Source organism: Pan troglodytes, chromosome 7 (assembly GCF_028858775.2).
Source record: "Pan troglodytes isolate AG18354 chromosome 7, NHGRI_mPanTro3-v2.0_pri, whole genome shotgun sequence".
Taxonomy (NCBI): Eukaryota; Metazoa; Chordata; class Mammalia; order Primates; family Hominidae; genus Pan; species Pan troglodytes.
The window spans coordinates 136,791,127-136,808,904 of record NC_072405.2 but is presented as its reverse complement, the minus strand read 5'-3'; the positions used below and the strand labels follow the sequence as shown (position 1 = coordinate 136,808,904).

The 17,778-nt window shown below is 42.5% G+C and overlaps 1 non-coding gene across 1 annotated transcript; it reads right to left on the bottom strand.

The window, feature by feature from the left end:
- Positions 1-2,526: 2,526 nt before the first annotated feature.
- Positions 2,527-2,633, bottom strand: LOC112204353 (U6 spliceosomal RNA). Its single transcript, XR_002937907.1, has one exon. It is a non-coding gene; the product is annotated as a U6 spliceosomal RNA (small nuclear RNA).
- Between the last annotated feature and the right edge of the window lie 15,145 nt (positions 2,634-17,778).

Sequence of the window (17,778 nt, the reverse complement as noted above, 5' to 3'; positions counted from 1 at the left end):
AATATGGTAAGGATTATTACTAACTTGATCACTGTTTCTTGTCGGTTATTTTTTTATTACGCAAAAAATTAAATGTATTTAAAAGTAGGCCGAATAGTACAGAGACCCACTGCATAACTAAATACAAAGCTTCAAAAATTATCAGCTCATGGCCAATTTTGCTTCATCTCTATCCCCATCTTTTTTTATTCTTTCAATTATTATTATTATTAATTATTATTATTATTTTGGAGACAGGATCTTGCTCTGTCACCCAAGCTGGAGTACAGCTGCACAATCATAGCCCACTGCAGCCTTGAACTCCCGGACTCAAGCAATCCTCCTGCCTCAGCCTCCTGGGTAGCTGGGACTGCAGGTGTGTGCCACCATGCCCTACTAAGCTTCCTTATGTATTTTTTGAGACAGGGTCTTGCTCTGTTGCCCAGGCTGGAGTGCAGTCATGCGATCTCGGCTCACTGCAACCTCTGCCTCCTGGGTACAAACAATTCTCTTGCGTCAGCCTCCCGAGTAGCTGGGATTACAGGTGTGCACCACTAGGCCTAATTTTTATATTTTTAGTGGAGATGAGGTTTCACCATGTTGGCCAGGCTCGTCTCAAACTCCTGACCTCAAGCGATCTGCCTGCCTTGGCCTCCCAAAGTGCTGAGATTGCAGGGGTGAGCTACCATGCCTGGCATGTACAAGAAGTCTTACAAAATTTTGGGAAGAATGGTGTGGTGGACACACCTAAAGGTGACCCGCAGTGAGTTACCTCTTCTGTTCATTGTGGGCAGAAACTGTGAATCACTTCTAATCAGCAGAGTATGGTGACGGTGATGGAGTGTCACGCCCTTGGTTTGGCTATGTTATATGAAAAAGACTGTCTCTCTTCTCTAAGGCTTAAGAAGCATTTTCCAGGGAACTTCTAAGTTAGCTGAAAAGCCAACGTTTGCTCTGAGGAGTATTGCTATGCCATAATACTCTTCTGGCATTACCTGACTCTTCAGTGGAGAAAGTCTAGTATTTTTGCAGTCTGCTGGATTTGACTGGCAGACCTGCACAAGAAGTGCCAGGAGAGAGATAAGTTAACTCTATTTAATTTCATGTAAAGGTCTAGTAAAAAAAAAAAAAAAAAAAAAAAATTCCTCCTGCATAGAGTGAGGATATGGGTCACAGCAGAGAGACTTTCGACCTGAGAGACTAGAGAGAACGCCCATGTACTAAGTCAGGTGACATCGACTTGCACTCTCACCAATAGTAGAAATTAAGAGCTGGACTTCAGAGTACAGAAAAGGAAGGAGTCCTGAAGTACCTGCTTTTTCAAGGTGTAATTACCCCAAAGAAAAACTAAAAATTTTCTTGGGATACCAGGGAAACCGAGGCACATGCGTGTGTGACAGAGGCATACACACATACACACACATACTGTCAGACACATACAGTCACAGAATCCAGGACTTTGCAGTATAATAATCCAGGACTTTGCAGTCAGAAAATCTTTAATTTTTAGAATACATGTAATGAGGCTGGGCACAGTGGCTCAAGCCTGTAATCCCAGCACTTTGGGAGGCTGAGGCAGGCAGATCACTTGAAGTCAGGAGTTCGACACTGGCCTGGCCAACATGGTGAAACCCTGTCTCTACTAAAAATACAAAAATTAGCTGCGTGTGGTGGCGCAAACCTGTAATCCCAACTACTCAGGAGACTGAGGCACAAGAACTGCTGGAACCTGGGAGGCGGAGGTTGCAGTGAGACAAGATCCCACCACTACACTCCAGCCTGGGCAACAGAGCAAGAGTCAGTCTCAAAAAAAAAAAAAGTATACATATAATGTTTACCTTTTATCCTTTACAAGAGATATAGGAACAACCACTAGGAATTTTTCTTTACTTTTCTCCCTAAAAGTCTGGAGGGACCCTATCAACACTGGGAGACGCTCTTGTTCATGACTCTCTCCAAGACCCCTCCAACCTCTGATGATGGCAAAAGTGCAGATACATATCAGTTCTGCTCAGGCATCTGTTGTCCATCTCTTCTTGGCTCCCTCCAGTCTCCAGAGATACACAGACTTGGGAATACTTTGAGGTGCAGGAGCCTTCTAGAACACCCAGGTTATTTCCATCATTTGAGAGAGGAGGGAACCAAACCCTAGAGGAGTGGAGCAATGTGATCAAGGCCACAGAGCCACTCAGATGCGGAGATAAGACCAGCAGCCACAGCCTTGTCCTCTTCCCACCCCTCCCCTGTTGCCATTCCACATATACTGGAGGAAAAAGGTGGGTGGACATTCAAGAAATGCAAACTCATGCTAATGTTTGAATATTAAATTTTAATATTGTAATTTTAGCCTGAAACAAAACAGTATTAAAAAGGTACATCTGCTGCAAAAAATTAAATAATGCATTTCTGGCCTCAATACACATGACTGAGTAATTTGGCCCTGTGAATTTCTTCCTGGTAGCAGGGTTGGCCTGGACAGGGTGGGCAGAGAGGCAGCAGGGCTTCCTGGGACCTCCTGTCTTTTAAAAAAATTTTTTTTTAACTTTTAAAAATAGGGAACGCTTCACAAATTTGTGTGTCATCCTTGCACGGGGGCCATGCTAATTTTCTCTGTATCGTTCCAATTTTAGTATATGTACTGCCAGAGCGAGCACCTGGGGCCTCTCTTCTACTGGGCATTTCTTCCTTTCCTGCAGTTTCACTCCTTGCAGGCTTCTGCTTCCACATAGTGGACCCTAGTTGTTTTGTGTTCTTAAGGGCACCTTTTTGTCATCACAGCTGACGTTTCATGTGATCACCAGGTAACTCATTTTATTGGTTTGTTAGGGCTGCCATAACAGTGGACTATTAACTGAGTGGCTTAAACAACAGAAATTTATTTTCTTACAGTTCTGGAGGCTGGAGGTCCAAAATCAAGGCGTCTGCAGCATTGGCTCCTTTGAGGGCTGTGAAGTGTGAGACAAAGCAGCAAATGCAAAAAGCTGTATTTGCTCACTTCTGCTTGCTAGCATAATTTCACAAAGCCCCTGATGCTGTGACAAAGTGCAGCTCTCTGGGAGGATTCTTTGAAGACAAAAGAGGATAGAGCACATGACCCCGTCTCTTGCCTGAGTCACTAAATTCCTTAAAAGATAAATAGCCCTAGCCCTTGCCTTTTCCTACACTTTATAAAATAACATCTGATGGAATTAGTGATTATGCCTCTGTAGTCTTTAACCAGAGGTACTCTGATGTACCTCTGGTTAATCTTGATGTAACTCTGCTTTAATGTAGCTTCTTGGCAAGTTTGACGTGATTTTGCCCATATTAAACCTCCACCACCTGTATACGGGCATTGGCTTAAATACTGTGTTGGGGCAGTCTGATAGGACCTCTCTAAAGGGCTGCTCCTGGGCTATTGGCCTCACTCTGTGGTCCTCAGTAAGGCTTCTGAATGAACCTACCTTTAATTCTTTAAAAGCTTCATTTTTTCTTTAGTCAACAGAAGGAGAAATCTTTCCTAGGCTTCTCTCACTGATCTGCAATGGCTATCCCCTCCTTGTGTCTTCACATCATCTTCCCTCTGGATGCGTCTGTGTCCAAATTTCCTCTACTTACAAGGACACCAGTCCCTGTAAGTATATATATTTACTAAGTATCTGTATTTACCAGTCATTTTAAGTATACATATTAGATTAGGGCCCACCCATTAACCATTTTTGCTTGATTACTTCTGTAAAGACCCTATCTCCACATAAGGTTATATTAAGGTTACATTCTGAGATACTAGGTGGGGCACAGTTAGGGCTTCAATATATGAATTTGGTTGCAGGTGTTGGGGGGATACACTTCAACCAACAACCCCCAGCCAAACTGGTAGCTTGCTTGCAGTGGGTAGGAGGAGATGGGACTTGTTCTCACTGCTCTCAGCCCACCATTGTCCGCCTGCATGAGCTGGGGCAGGTCCCTGCATCTTTGCAAGCCTCTGTGCCTATGCTTTAAAATGATCAGAAGTCACACCTGCTTCTTAGAGCTGTGATGACAAATAAACAGGATAACATTTGGAGACAGCCCTAGGACGACATCTGATACATCAGAGACTCTCAATAATTGTTCACATTCCTACTGTTGTCCACAATGAGAGAATATTCACAGATAAGAACCCATTCTACTCACTAAAAAAGAAACCAGAACAAAGCACATATACACACCTGCCCTTAGAAACTTCTGTTCAAATGAAACTTCATAAATAAAAACAAACAAAACCAAGAGGTAAAATAAAGAAAGTAGAGTGGTGACTCAAGTTTGGGGCAACCCAGGCCCCCTCTGAATATTTACAGTCAGAGAGAACACTTGGCCATAATTTCTTTCATTGCTTCTCTAATTAAGCAGAGTGACTGCTTGGATATTTTGTTAAAAATAATAAAAACAACAACATTGTGTTGTTTTTCTTACAAAATGAATATGTTCACTATATTATGAAATGTAATAAAAAGTCATATTTATATCACATATTTGGGACTATCATGTCATATTTTTTTCAATAAAAACCTGTTGCCTTTTTTTGTAAAAAGTTAAATCATTTAATAATTGCTATTTGATAACATCTTCATATTAACACGTTGACAATGTACCCCGAACATCTTCTTATGTTAATACATATTCTTCTCTATATTTTTTAATAGCTACATAGATTTTTGTTGTATGAATAATGAATCATTATTTACTTAGCTGTTCATTACTGATGGACATTTATATTCTGCTTTTGAATTATTGTATTTTTATTAGAAACAAATGCATTGATGAGCATCCTTAATCTTTCGACATCTCCCTGTTCTTTCCACTGGAGGGTTATTAAACTTTAGATGTGTAGACCCAAACAGGGTAGCTGGGATGGTGGGAGATGAAAGGGAAAGGGGCAACTTCCTCGCCACAGAGCTCCATTCATGATAGTAAAGGGAGTTATGCAAGGGTTTATAGATACATCGGGGGAGATTCATTATGTCTATGCTTCAAATGAATCAGTTACCAAACTGTTCCTGAAAAAAACAACTGCTAGCAGGACATTCCCAAATAATGGGGAGAAAAAAACTTAATCATTAGAATTCAGAATAAGCTGCAAATGAGTGATAGAGGACTCTGGAGAGAGTGCCTGATTGGAGGGAAATGCCCAAGGAAGGAAGCCTGAAGAGGGAAGAGCAGCCTTCCTCTGTGGTTTCACACCAAAGGGTATATTAGTCTGTTTTCACACTGCCATAAAGACCCACCCGAGACTAGGTAATTTATAAAGGAAAGGGGTTTAATTGACTCACAGTTTCCCATGGCTGGGGAGGCCTCAGGAAACTTACAATCATGGCAAAGGGGAAGAGGCACGACTTACATGGCAGCAGGTGAGAGAGAGAGGTGAGTGAAGGGGTAAGAGCCCCTTATAAACCCATCAGATCTCACGAGAACTCACTCACTGTCATGAGAATAGCATAGGGGAAACCACCCCCATGATCCAGTCCAGGTCTCTCCCTTGACACGTGGGGATTACAATTCAAGATGAGATTTGGGTGGGGACACAAAGCCAAACAATATCAAGGGGGCTCTTACCCAGAAAGTGCTGCATGAGACCCAAGATTGCCTTCAGTAAGGAACCACTTCACAATTGTTTGTGCTTTTGTCTTTATTGAGCTTTGAGGGCAGGGAGGCACGTGGCCAGGTTTTTGATCCTGCTGCTTCAGCTGATTTTGTTGTGGAAACTTAAGCAAGTCAATTATTGTTTCTGGGCTGAGCCTTCTAAATCTTTAAAATAAGAATACCGGGTAAGAAAATAAATAAGGTCCTTTTTAGATTCTTTATTTTAAAAAAGTCCAAGCCTTCTAAGATTTCACGGAGAAAAAAGTAACAATTTCATAAATCAGGAGTTACACAGAGGGTAGGAGAGGAAAAGTGCAGGATCCAGGGCTTCACCAAAGTTTATTAAGCATCCTCTCCCGCATTTATTATAATCCCATCACTCATGCTCTCCCTTCTGGGTCCTGTCAAATTACTATTCACATCAGCTGACTAATTTTGTCTGAAAAGGGAATGGAAAATCTCCATGTCATCTGATACACTTTTGCTTTGATGGAGAAGGCAGAAGTTCCAAAGAGAGTGTTAGGCAGGAAAATCCGGCTCCTTCAAACTAATTACTGCATATCTGATTTATTTCCCTCCTTAATGCTGTTTATTTTGTTTTTATTCAAAATATAAAATTGCTCCCTGAGTTAGGAGATTAATGGCTTTCTTCTCCTTCAGCAACAGATCATTTGTGGGCCCCGGTTATAAACAGGAGGTTAGAATCCATGACTCATTGTTTTTTCCCTTTTCATACAGGATATCCCCTGAGATTAACTGTGGTTACTTTTTTTTTTTTTTAAGTTAGAGACATTAACGTCTAATTATTTGCTGGTTGTTATAGTAGAGGTTTTTGTTTTTAGGAAAATGTAAAGGTTTTCTTCTGTGCCTTCTTCCTGGAAGATTTTTGTGGTTCAATAAACTAGAATTTTAAACATCACTGGGCAATGACTTGATTGATTGCATTTTTGATGGATTCTTCTCTTCATTAGTTTAATAAATATGCATTTATCGCATGCTTACTCTGTATAAGTGATGTGAACATTCAGTCTCTTGGATGCATCAGGGCTCTGAGTCTGAGGGTGGGAGGAACACAGAGGCGGGAAATTGCTACCCGGGTCGATTTGTTGTGTGCTTGGAGTTCATTCATTTGTTTATTATTTATTTATTCACTGATTCATCCAATGTCCACTGCAGTCACATTTCCTGCTGGGGTTTTACACAAGTATGGTACATCTGGCATTCATTCTTTCATTCATTAACAAAAACAGCAACCAAGCACAATCTCCAGCTAGGTGTCACTTTCCAGCTAGACCATAGAATATGGATGGAGAGAGGAAGATAATTATGAAGGGCTTTGCATGACATGCTTAAGAAACCTTGACTTAATTCAATACCTTGTTTTTTTTCTTTTTCTTTATCTGTGCTTTATGTTACTTCCTAGCTGTTTGCCTTGGGACAAGTTACTTAACCTCTCTGCACCTCAGTCTCCTTGTGCATTAAATGGTGTACCCATCAGTGCTCAGTTAAGAAAGTAGATTGCACTGGAAGTATTTCCAGCAGAGAGGGATTTAATACAGGGAGTTGGTTACAATCTTTTGGAAGAGGTAGAAAAGTAAAAGGGAGAAGGGAGAAACTCAGAGGCCAGGGAGCTCTTCCCAGCCTTTGGCAGAAGCCCAGCCTGCATGTGCTTCTGATCTTCTGGAGGTGCAGTTGCTGTTACTGCTATCAGATGGTCCCTGAAGCTGTGCAGGGGGCCAGAAGTTGCACTTCCGCTGATGTGTCACCACTCAGGGAGGCATCTGTGAAAGCAGGGGTAAAACAAAACCAAAACAACGCAAAATCAAACTTCTCCTTCCCTCCAGCATTTGAGTCCTGTCCCAAGGCTTTTCACTGGCAGAGCCCAACCAGAAGGCAGCTGATCACAGCCTATGAAGTGTAGTTTGCAGGCTTCCACACCCCCTGCATTATAAAGATGAACATAGGAAGTCAGGAATGAAGCTGACAGCTAACAGACAAATAACCAGCATACATGAGGACAATGATGGCACCTTCCTTCTGTGCTTGCTGTGAGCTAATAAGTTGAAGTATGTAAAGGTATTTAGATAAATGTCTGGTGCATAATTAACAATGGCTATTAGCTATTATTACTTATCTAATGACTCCAGGGAGTCAGGGAAAGATGTGTAAACAGAGAAGTAACAGAATCAGATTTATGTTTTAGAAAGCTGAACAGGGGGCCACAGAACAGTATGAACTTTAATTGGTCATGTGAGAGGCAGGGACCACTTAGGAGGTGGTTAGGATTTCAGTGCAATAAGGACAGAGAAGAGGAAATTGATTACAGCATTATTTAGGCTATAGAATGATCTAGACTTAGCAATCGATAGAATCAGAGAAGGAGGGCAGTCCCAAGATGCTTCCAAATTTTGGATATGGGTGATTGTATGAATAGTGGCTGGTCTCATTTTTCATCATTATGTCACCAGGGTGGGAATGGAATATGTCTAATTGACCACTGACTCCCCACAACTAGGATAGTGCTTGGCACACTGCATGTGCTTGATAAATAGTTACTGAATGACCCAATGAAGAAATAATCTAATTTTCTCACTTTATTAAAAAAAGGAGATTGAAGCATGGAGCCAAGCAGTCATTTTTCCAGAGTTCTAGAACTGATTACTAGCAGAGTCACACACCTGAGACTTCTCATGTTCGTTGCACTTTGCAGTGATCGCACAGACCCACGAAGGAAACATAATTCCACCAACACACAAAATCATTAGTCCCTATGCTAATTGTAATCCTGGAACAGCTAGAGACTGGATTCCCATTTTTGAAGAGAGAATTAGGGCAGGGAGTCTCCTAGGCGGAGAGTAGCCATACAAATTAACATAATGCTTGCAAACATTTGCACAGGATACTTTTCAGAAAATAAAAGGAAGTCAGCTTCATTAATTGAACAAGCATTTGCAATCTACCTGGCCAATCTATGCTAGGAGATAGGATGTGCCTTCAAGTAAGATGTGTCCCTTCCCTTGAAGGACTTCCTATAAGGAACACAATCTTTGAAAATATGTTTCAGGAGCTCTTCTGGATTTGAAAAGGTAGAACTTTAGAAGAAGACAAAAAAATCTCCCTTGAAGTGCTATGCCCCTCTCACAGTGGATGCTGTAGCTTCTGGGATTTTTTTTTTTTTTTTTTTTTTTTTTGCTAATAGAACAGATGAAAGTCAGGGTGCATTTGAGTCCAGCCGGGGCACCAGGACCTTTCCACCACTCTTCACAAAATGAGGTGTGTGGGTGTCCTGCATCTCTGTCATCTGGGATGGCTGCTAGGGTGTTGATTCTTGGGCCCCCAACCAGACCTACTGAAATACAATCTCATGGGATAGGAGCCTTTGGCAAGGAGGATGTCAGCGATTGGCTAACAGGATGAAGCCAGATTAAGTATTTCTCAGCCTTCTGCCTAATTAGAAGCAAAGTTACACACCTGAGATTTCTTATTTCTATTGCACTCTGCAGTGACCACACAGACCCCACAAAGGAAACAAGAACAGTAGCAATAATTTCTCAGCCTTCTGCCTGAGAAATGCCTAATCTGGCCTCATCAAGCCAGGACCCTTACCTGTTAGCCAGCCCCTGACTTCTTTCTTCCCCTCAAGGCAAAAGTAGTCTCTCCTATCCTTTAATCTTTCTTTCTTCCTCTGGGCCCTCATTGCGTGCTGTACATATTTGTACACTTGTTTGTCTTGTCACGAGCCTTTCTTTCCTTTGTGATGACGGGAGTCATTGTCAAACTGAAATTCCCCAACTCTCCAAGGAACTATGTTCAAGTTCCTGACTGTGCTTTGCCCTTTCTTGACTTTAAGCCTCTTGACTTTAAGTCCTCTGTCCATTTCTTTGTTTTGTTGTTTTTAATCATCTTTCCAAACAGCTCAAAATATTCTTTTCCAGGAATCCTTTCCATACTGCCTCACATCCTTTGTACTCCCTCATCTGAGTATTTCTCTTTACAATGAAACTTTCTGCCTTTTTGGTCTCTCACACTTGACTCTGCACTCCCATGAAGGGAGGAGTTGGAGTTGGATTCTTGGTATTCCCAGATTCTGGTCTGTAAAGTAAGTATCCATGGAGTTAAATGGCACAGAGTTGACCAGTCAGCTACATGTCATGTCCTGGCACATGAGCTTGGTCCTGTGCTCTAGGGAGAGAGAGAAGGATAAACTTTTTCATCTGGACCATGAAGCCAGCTTACCAACACCTGCCACTTCTGGGCAATGTGTCCTAGGGATGGGTGAGCCTTCTTGTATCTGCAACTTTGGGTGACTGTTCCTGTTTAAAGATCTTGGAGATAGGGAGGTAAGTACCCACCATCCCCAGGACTCAATGCCCTTTCCTTGCCCTGGGTAACTTGGCTCTAAGAAGTGGTGATGAGGCTTTTCTCTTCCCCCAGTCACTGCAGAGGACACGCTTCTCTACCCTTCTGTCTCAGAAACAAGAGATCTGTCTCCAACTCACTCAGTCGTTTGTTTTCTGGGATTTGGAGCAGAATTAATTAGCTTGGAAAAACACTAGGACAATGCTAAGTATTATTAATGACACAACAGTTCCTTCCTGCAGGGGATGGGTGGTTCCTGGTTCACTTGGCAGCTCTTAAAGATGGACCCAGTTTTTTCCATCTTTAATCTAACAAGCTCTGCTCCAGGCCGTGGGACACTCTGTCCCCAGCCACTTCCAGTCAGGGTTGTTGCCAGGAACTCAATTGTATCATAATGGGGTTGGGTTCCAGGCTCCTGCCCAGTCTGTGGCAGATGAAGTCGAAGGACTTAGGCATGTCTCCTTAACGTGAGAGAGAGCACCTAAAGGATGCAATATGGAAGTAAAAGTAATGGGAATTAAGCAAGTTGTGTTCCAGGAAATATGCTTGGTACTTTTACACATAATCTCACTTAATTTAATCCTCATCATAGCCCCATAAGGTAGATATTGCCTTCCCTAGTATATAGATAAAGAAATCAGCTGGGCATGGTGGCTCACGCCTGTAATCCCCAGCACTTTGGGAGCCTGAGGCGGGCAGATCATGAGGTCAGGAGTTCGAGACCAGCCTGGCCAATGTAGTGAAACCCCATCTCTATTAAAAATACAAAAATTAGTCTGGCATGGTGGCTCATGCTTGTAATCCCAGCTACTTGGGAGGCTGAGCCAGGAGAATCACTTGAACCTGGGAGGTGAAGGTTGCAGTGAGCCGAGATCATGCCACTGCACTCCAGCCTGGTCAACAGGGCGAAACTCTGTCTCAGAAAAAAAAAAAAAAAAAAAAAAGGACACTCATAAAGGATAAGTGCATTCTCCAAGGGCACATTAATAATAACTACCGGAGACAAGATTTATACCTAGCTTAGTTTGACTTTGAAATCATTACTGCTTCATTCCCTATAATGAGTTGGGGTACAAAAAAAAAAAAAAAGGCTGGGCGCGGTGGCTCACGCCTGTAATCCCATCAGTTTGGGAGGCCAAGGTGGGCAGATCACTTGAGGTCAGGAGTTCAAAACCAGCCTGGCCAACATGGCAAAACCCTGTCTCTGCTAAAAATAGAAAAATTAGTTGGGCGTGGTGGCGGGTGCCTGCAATCCCAGCTACTAGGGAGGCTGAGGCAGGAGAATCGCTTGAATGCAGGAGACAGAGGTTGCAGTGAGCCGAGATCTCCGAGATCGTGCCACTGCACTCCAGCCTGGGTGACAGAGCAAGACTCCATCTCAAAAAAAAGAATAACAATAAACAAAATAAAAAATAAAAAGAAATCACAACTGCTCATCCAGCAGGTGACCTGTCATGTAGCACTGACATGCATACTCTGCATGGACTTGATGGCACAGACCTGCTTTACCACAGGTCCCAAACCACAATAGGGTTTGTCCCTATCCCTACCCCAAACTCTGTTCCCTCCGTAAGTCTTCTCTGGGCTTAGTACTTGGCCCCATAATGGATCTGACAGCCCATGCCAAACTCATTCAGTTTCTTCCTCTTTTTTGTCCAGTCTCCACTGGGATCTCCTCCTCATTTGGATTTCTACAGCAAATGAAAGACCATTTGAGTTAATGATCAGAGTTAGCATGTGTTGGGATCAAATACCACTCTGTCATTTGATAACTTTGTGCGTTGGGAAATATATTTAGCAATTCTGTGCTTCTGTTTCTTTATCTCTAAATTGGAAATAATGATATTTAACTCAAATGGTTGCTGTTCCCTAGAACCTTTCCTCTTTACTCACCTCTCCAGCCGCGGCAGGCATCAGCTCCTTCAAGGAGCCTTACATGACTTATTGCATTAAGTCAGGGGCTCTCCCTCTGTGCTCTGATAATGCCCTGTGTATTTATTATTATTATTATTTTAATAAAGATGAGGTCTCAGTACTCACTATGTTGTCCAGGCTGGTCTCAAATTCCTGGGCCTTAGTGATCCTCCCACCTCAGCCTCCCAGAATGCTGGGATTACTGGAGTGAACCACTGGCCTCTTGAATTAATTACTGATCTCTTGAATTGTACTCACCACATTATGATATAAGAACCTATTGCACTTGACTAGACTGTAAGCTTTTAAAACAGAGACTATGTGTGGTTGACCTTTGGTTTCCCCAATAACCAACATGGGTCTTGGCATATGGTGACCCTTCAATTAAAACTTGTTGGAAATTGAATGAATAAATGAATGAATAAATGAAGTGATCCTTGAGCTGAGTTTTAAAAAATGAGTAGGTGTTCATTAAGCAGATAGAAGACCAAGGGGTGGAAGGACAGCCATCCAAATAGAAGGGGCTACACGAGCAAAGATTTGCAACCTGGAGCATTCAGGGATTGTTGGGGGAGCTGAGAGCCTCTGGCAATGGCTAAGACACAGGGTGCAAGTCAGGGAAGCAGAGCAGCTTGAGCAGATGGCCCTTCGGCTTCTAGGATCAGCATTTCAGAAGGCTTTAGTCTCTGGCTCCATTGAGGCTTGAAGGAAACAAAATATTGGTTCAGCTCTGAGAGTGTTTTGTTGTTTTGATTTGTTCCAGTTGAATCACTTTAGATAATGCATTGATTTGGTCACACTTTGAAGCCATCCAGTATGGCATATTTGAAAAAAAAGAAAAACAAAAATGAAAACAAAATACTTTTGATTCAAGTCACAGTTCAGGAAAAAGACTTTGGTTCCTTAATTCAAAAAAGCATTTAAAACCATTTTGGTATTTCTGAAATTCTCATCCATCATTAAAACTATTTCATCTGTGTCTCAGGGGCAGGGTCACACTGTCTTTATCTTCACATATTTCTGGGACCCCTCGAATGTGAATCTCTTCCCCCTTGGAAGTATTAGGAAGGTGATGTCTAATTTTTCTCCCTCTCACTGCTTCTTAAGGAACTTTTATGAGTTCAGGGTTTTTTTTTCAAATCTTGACCAATTGAAAACTTTGACCAGGGGTCATGAAATCAATAAAGGTTGAGATCTACATAAAATAAAATACAGACACTATTGTAACTATTGTTGCTAAAACAATTTTAATTTGATCATGTGTGTATATGTGTGTGTATGTGTCTTTGTGTTTGTGTGTCTGTGCATTGGGCCATGGATATAAAACACGTCTCCTGCCTTTCTGGCTGCTCTAGAGAATAAAATGAAATAAACCAACCAAAAAACATATCTCTTCTTGTGGGTTGATATTGTTTGGCTCTGTGTCCCCACCCAAATCTCATCTCAGATTGTAATACTGGCCAGGCACAGTGGCTCATGCCTGTAATCTCGGCACTTTGGGAGGCTGAGGCAGGTGGAGCACCTGAGGTCAGGAGTTTGAGACCAGCCTGGGCAACATGGCGAAATCCCATCTCTACTAAAAATACAAAAATTAGCTGTGCGTAGTGGTACATGCCTGTAATCCCAGCTACTCGGAAGGCTGAGGCACAAGAATCACTTGAACCCGGGAGATGAAGGTTGCAGTGAGCCAAGATCACGGCACTGTACTCCAGCCTGGGTGACAGACCGAGATGCCATCTCAAAAAAAAAAAAAAAAAAAATTGTAATCTCCATAATCCCCACGTGTTGAGGACCTGCCTGGTGGGAGGTGATTAGATCATGACAGTGGTTTCCCCTGTGCTGTTCTCATAATAGTGAGTTAGTTCTCACGAGATTTGATGGTTTTATAAGTGTTTGAAATTTCCCCCAACACACACTCACTCTCTCCTGCCACCATGTAAAACGTGTCTGCTTCCCCTTCTGCCATGATTGTAAGTTTCCAGAGGCCTCCCCAGCCATGCAGAACTGTGAGTCAATTAAACCTCTTCCCTTTATAAATTACCCAGTCTCAGGTAGTATCTTTATAGCAGTGTGAAAATAGACTAATACACGGGTCTTGGTCAAAACATTAAGGACTTCTGCACTAGTTGGTGTATATTAACTGGGTTGGACCTTCACGGGCCACTGCTCCTGCACTGTCTGCCTGTCTTCATTTCTTCAGGCCACTTGGCTGCTTAGTTAGTGTGATGTTTCTTTCATTTGCTTCATCTTAAACAAAGTAGGCACACCTGGATCCAGGACCTCTTCTAGGGGAAGATCCAGAGGCCTATGGTTTCTCAGCTCCTCTGTTAGGGTTGGGCCACACTGAAGTTCTCTATGCTGCAGACTGAGGAGTGAGTTCCTGGCAGGACAGCTGCAAAGAATTGAGCAGTTTGTGTGCTGACAAAAGCACCCAGTCACCCATAAGGACGAGCAGGGGGTGAAAAGCAGCCCTTACTTGATGTGCCAAGCCATGAGCCTATGTGGCTGCCTTCACCCACAAATGACATCTTGTCTACTGCATCCAAAGGTTCCAGATAGGTTGGTCGTAAGCCTGTTGCTCTGCGGATTCCACTTAAGGTAGTAGGGAGATCTAGATCTGGAGGAAGTGTGTAAAGCTTTCTTTTTGGCAGCAGATCCCAGCCGTAGCTCTCTAGCCCAACCTCATCCATGAGGTTGATATTTTATTTCCTAGCTGACACTAGTAATTTTTCTCAATGGGTTTACTAACTAAGAAGAAGAAAGCAGGAAGCCTGTAATTATAACCTCTGAGAAACTACAACATCTGTGTGCACACTTAATGAAGGGTTAGTTCCCCACTCTCCCATCTCTTTCTGGAAGTCTTTTATTAAAGCAATGTGTGTCTTAACAGTGGTGATGTCTTGCAGTCAGACATGTAAGACATGGTATTTGGGCTTTGTTTAGTTCCACATATTGCTGTGGGTTTTTCCAGTTTGGACTTGCTTTTTCCTACTGTTCTCAACTGGTGCCTCAACTCAGAGCTGGAGCCTCTGTGTTTGTGGGAAATTTTTTTCTATCTCTTCCTTTCTTTCCTTTAAATCTATTTTCTTCTTTTTCCTCCTCTTTCTCTTCTCTCCTCCCTTAGTCCCTTTCTTCCCTTCTCAAGTATTTATTGAGTATAAACTTTGTTTAATCCATATTCTTATTCCAGGAAGATTATATTATACCCTGTAATAAACATATAGAAACAACAAAAAGTGAATGCAAAGAAAGGCATTTTTATAAATCTGGTCTCTTGAATCCAGCCCATGCCTTTTTCCATTTTACAGAGGGAGTTTGTTGTAATTACAATAGAAAGGAGACAAGCTGGGAATTGAATACACATGCATTGGGATGTATTTTCTACCATTATACATTGATTTACCTTTTGAGCCTCAGTTCTTTAATCAGTAAATGGAAATAAATTGGAAAGACTCACTGGGGATTGATTTATTTTTCCTCTTCCAAGTGAAAAGGACAAATGAAGCCATCGGAAGCAGTTATCTAGTACTTTCAGGAAAGGTGGAGGTGAAAGGTCACCCTTTGGCTGATCTGCAGGGTCTTTGGTAGGCATGCAGATGTATGTCAGATGGCTATACCCAAAGGAAAAGGTGAATCTGAAATTATATTTTCATTTAAGTCACTCCACATGGACTGTGGCCAACTGCTCCTTGGGACAGGCAGAGTTCTGGGGAAGAGGTAGACCAATTTGTTCAAGGGGCCCAGGTGGTATGCTGAGGAAGAAGGACTAATGCCTTCCCCAATCCCTTCTACAAAAATTCCAAGTTAGAAAGAGTTTGTTGGTGAGCAAAGAGGCCACAGCCTTCTGTGAGGTAGGTGAAGGCAATGGGGCAACTAACAGTAAGTTTTGTTATTGGTTTTCTAGGGCTGTTGTAACAAATGACCACAAACTTGGTGGCTTAAAACAGCAGACATTTATTTCTCATAGTTCTAGAGGCTAGGAGCATGAAATCAAGGTGTTAACAGGGCCACACTTTCTCTCAAGGATCTAGGAGAGCATCCCTCCCTGCCTCTTCCTAGCTTTTGGTGCATGCTGGCAGGCTTTGGCATTACTTGGATGCTGGAATCACACCCCACAGACTCAGAGCCCTCCTGGATCTGCCTTGTATCTGGGAATGTCTTCTGTTTGGTTGCTGAAAGCACTGGTAACCAAGCAATAATGCCCAAGGTTTGGGCCTGTTGGATATGGGTTTCTCATATAATCCTGGGAAGTGGCCCATTGTCCTTGGGGCAAGAACTGTGGATGCTCTGGAAGCCAAGAGCTCCAACCCAACACTGCATTTTGAATTTGACCCATTCCAAACCTTCTATTTAGCTACCAACACTCTTTCCTCCTTTGCCCCCTATTTCCCATCACAGATATTGTGCCCAGATAGACATGGAAATAGTGACTGTAGGTCCTACTCCAACTTTCTCTGCTAGATAATATAAAAAACAATAGTGACCGGGGATGGTGGCTCATGCCTGTAATCCCAGCACTTTGGGAAGCTGAGACAGGTGGATCACAAGGTCAGGAGATAGAGACCATCCTGGCCAACAAGCTGAAACCCTGTCTCTACTAAAAATACAAAAATTAGCCAGGTGTGGTGGTGTGCGCCTGTAGTCCCAGCTACTTGGGAGGCTGAGACAGGAGAATCACTTGAACCTCGGAGGTGGAGGTCGCAGTGAACTAAGATTGCGCCACTGCACTCCAGCCTGGGGGCGACAGAGCTACACCAGTCTCAAAAAAAAAAAAAAAAAAAAAGAAAAGAAAAGAAAAGAAAAGAAACAGCTACGATATCAATAGCAAACACATTAGCAAACCTTACTGTGGGCCAAATATTGTTCAGAGTGTTTATGTGTACTAACTCATTTAATTCTCCTACAGCCACTTTGAGATAGGTGCTATTGAAATCCTCACTTTTCAGTTAAAAGAACTGTGATTAAAGGGTGTGGAGCTGGGCTCTGTGGAGCACAGATAGGGAAGGCAATGCAAACAACTAAGCTTCAGTCCCCACCATTCCCTGCCAGGGACTGCTGCTCTTCAGTGCAAAATCCCCTCCAGGCAGGGCGGCCTGTGGTGTGGCAGGAGAAGCACTGTGGAGACATAAACATTTAGATTATTATGTACTCTGACTGTATCCAAGTCAGCAAAGGATATAGTCATCTGCAACACCGAAGATCCTCCTCTTTCAGGGACCTCTGTACCTAACCCGATCCTTCTCCACCTGAAATTCTCCCAGACCTTCTCCCAGTGGGATCTTACTAGGTCACACGCTCATGGGATTTTTCTGGTTATAACATCATGATTCTGAGGAAGGGGTGATCAAGGTAACCAGAACTGGTGCATACTCAGTCTTCACGGAGACTGCTTCTTCAATGAATTAGATTCTGTGTTCTTGCCTTGCACCCTTCTTGTGATTGCATGAGCGGAATGTTTTCTTATGTTCTGTAGTTTTCTTCTCCCTGTTTTGTGTATTTCTCGCAGACTTTTTCTGGAACTTACTAAAAACTTAGTTTTTCTGTTATCTGAGCTTGAAAGCTTCCTAATTGCAATAAAATAGGCCCTTTTGAGTCACGCTTCCCCTCAATGTTAAGTACCTGGGACTCCTGCAAGCATGAAAAGGGGAAGAGTTAGTGCCTTAGAAGGAATAGACCAGATATTCCTCCTATTCCACTGCAGACTCAGAAGAGACTTGGGGATGTTATTTATAGTTCAAACAGCAAAGAGAGACACTCCAGTTAAAAAAGATAATCATCACCTCTTATTTTCCTAATGATTAAACAGACAGTGCTTTTAATGTTCCTGAGTTCTGTCATATCACCCTGTGCTTTAATATCTAAATAAACGATCTCAAGTCCCTATTCTACATAGTTGAGAGAAGTCCAGTGTTCCTCCCAAGATTT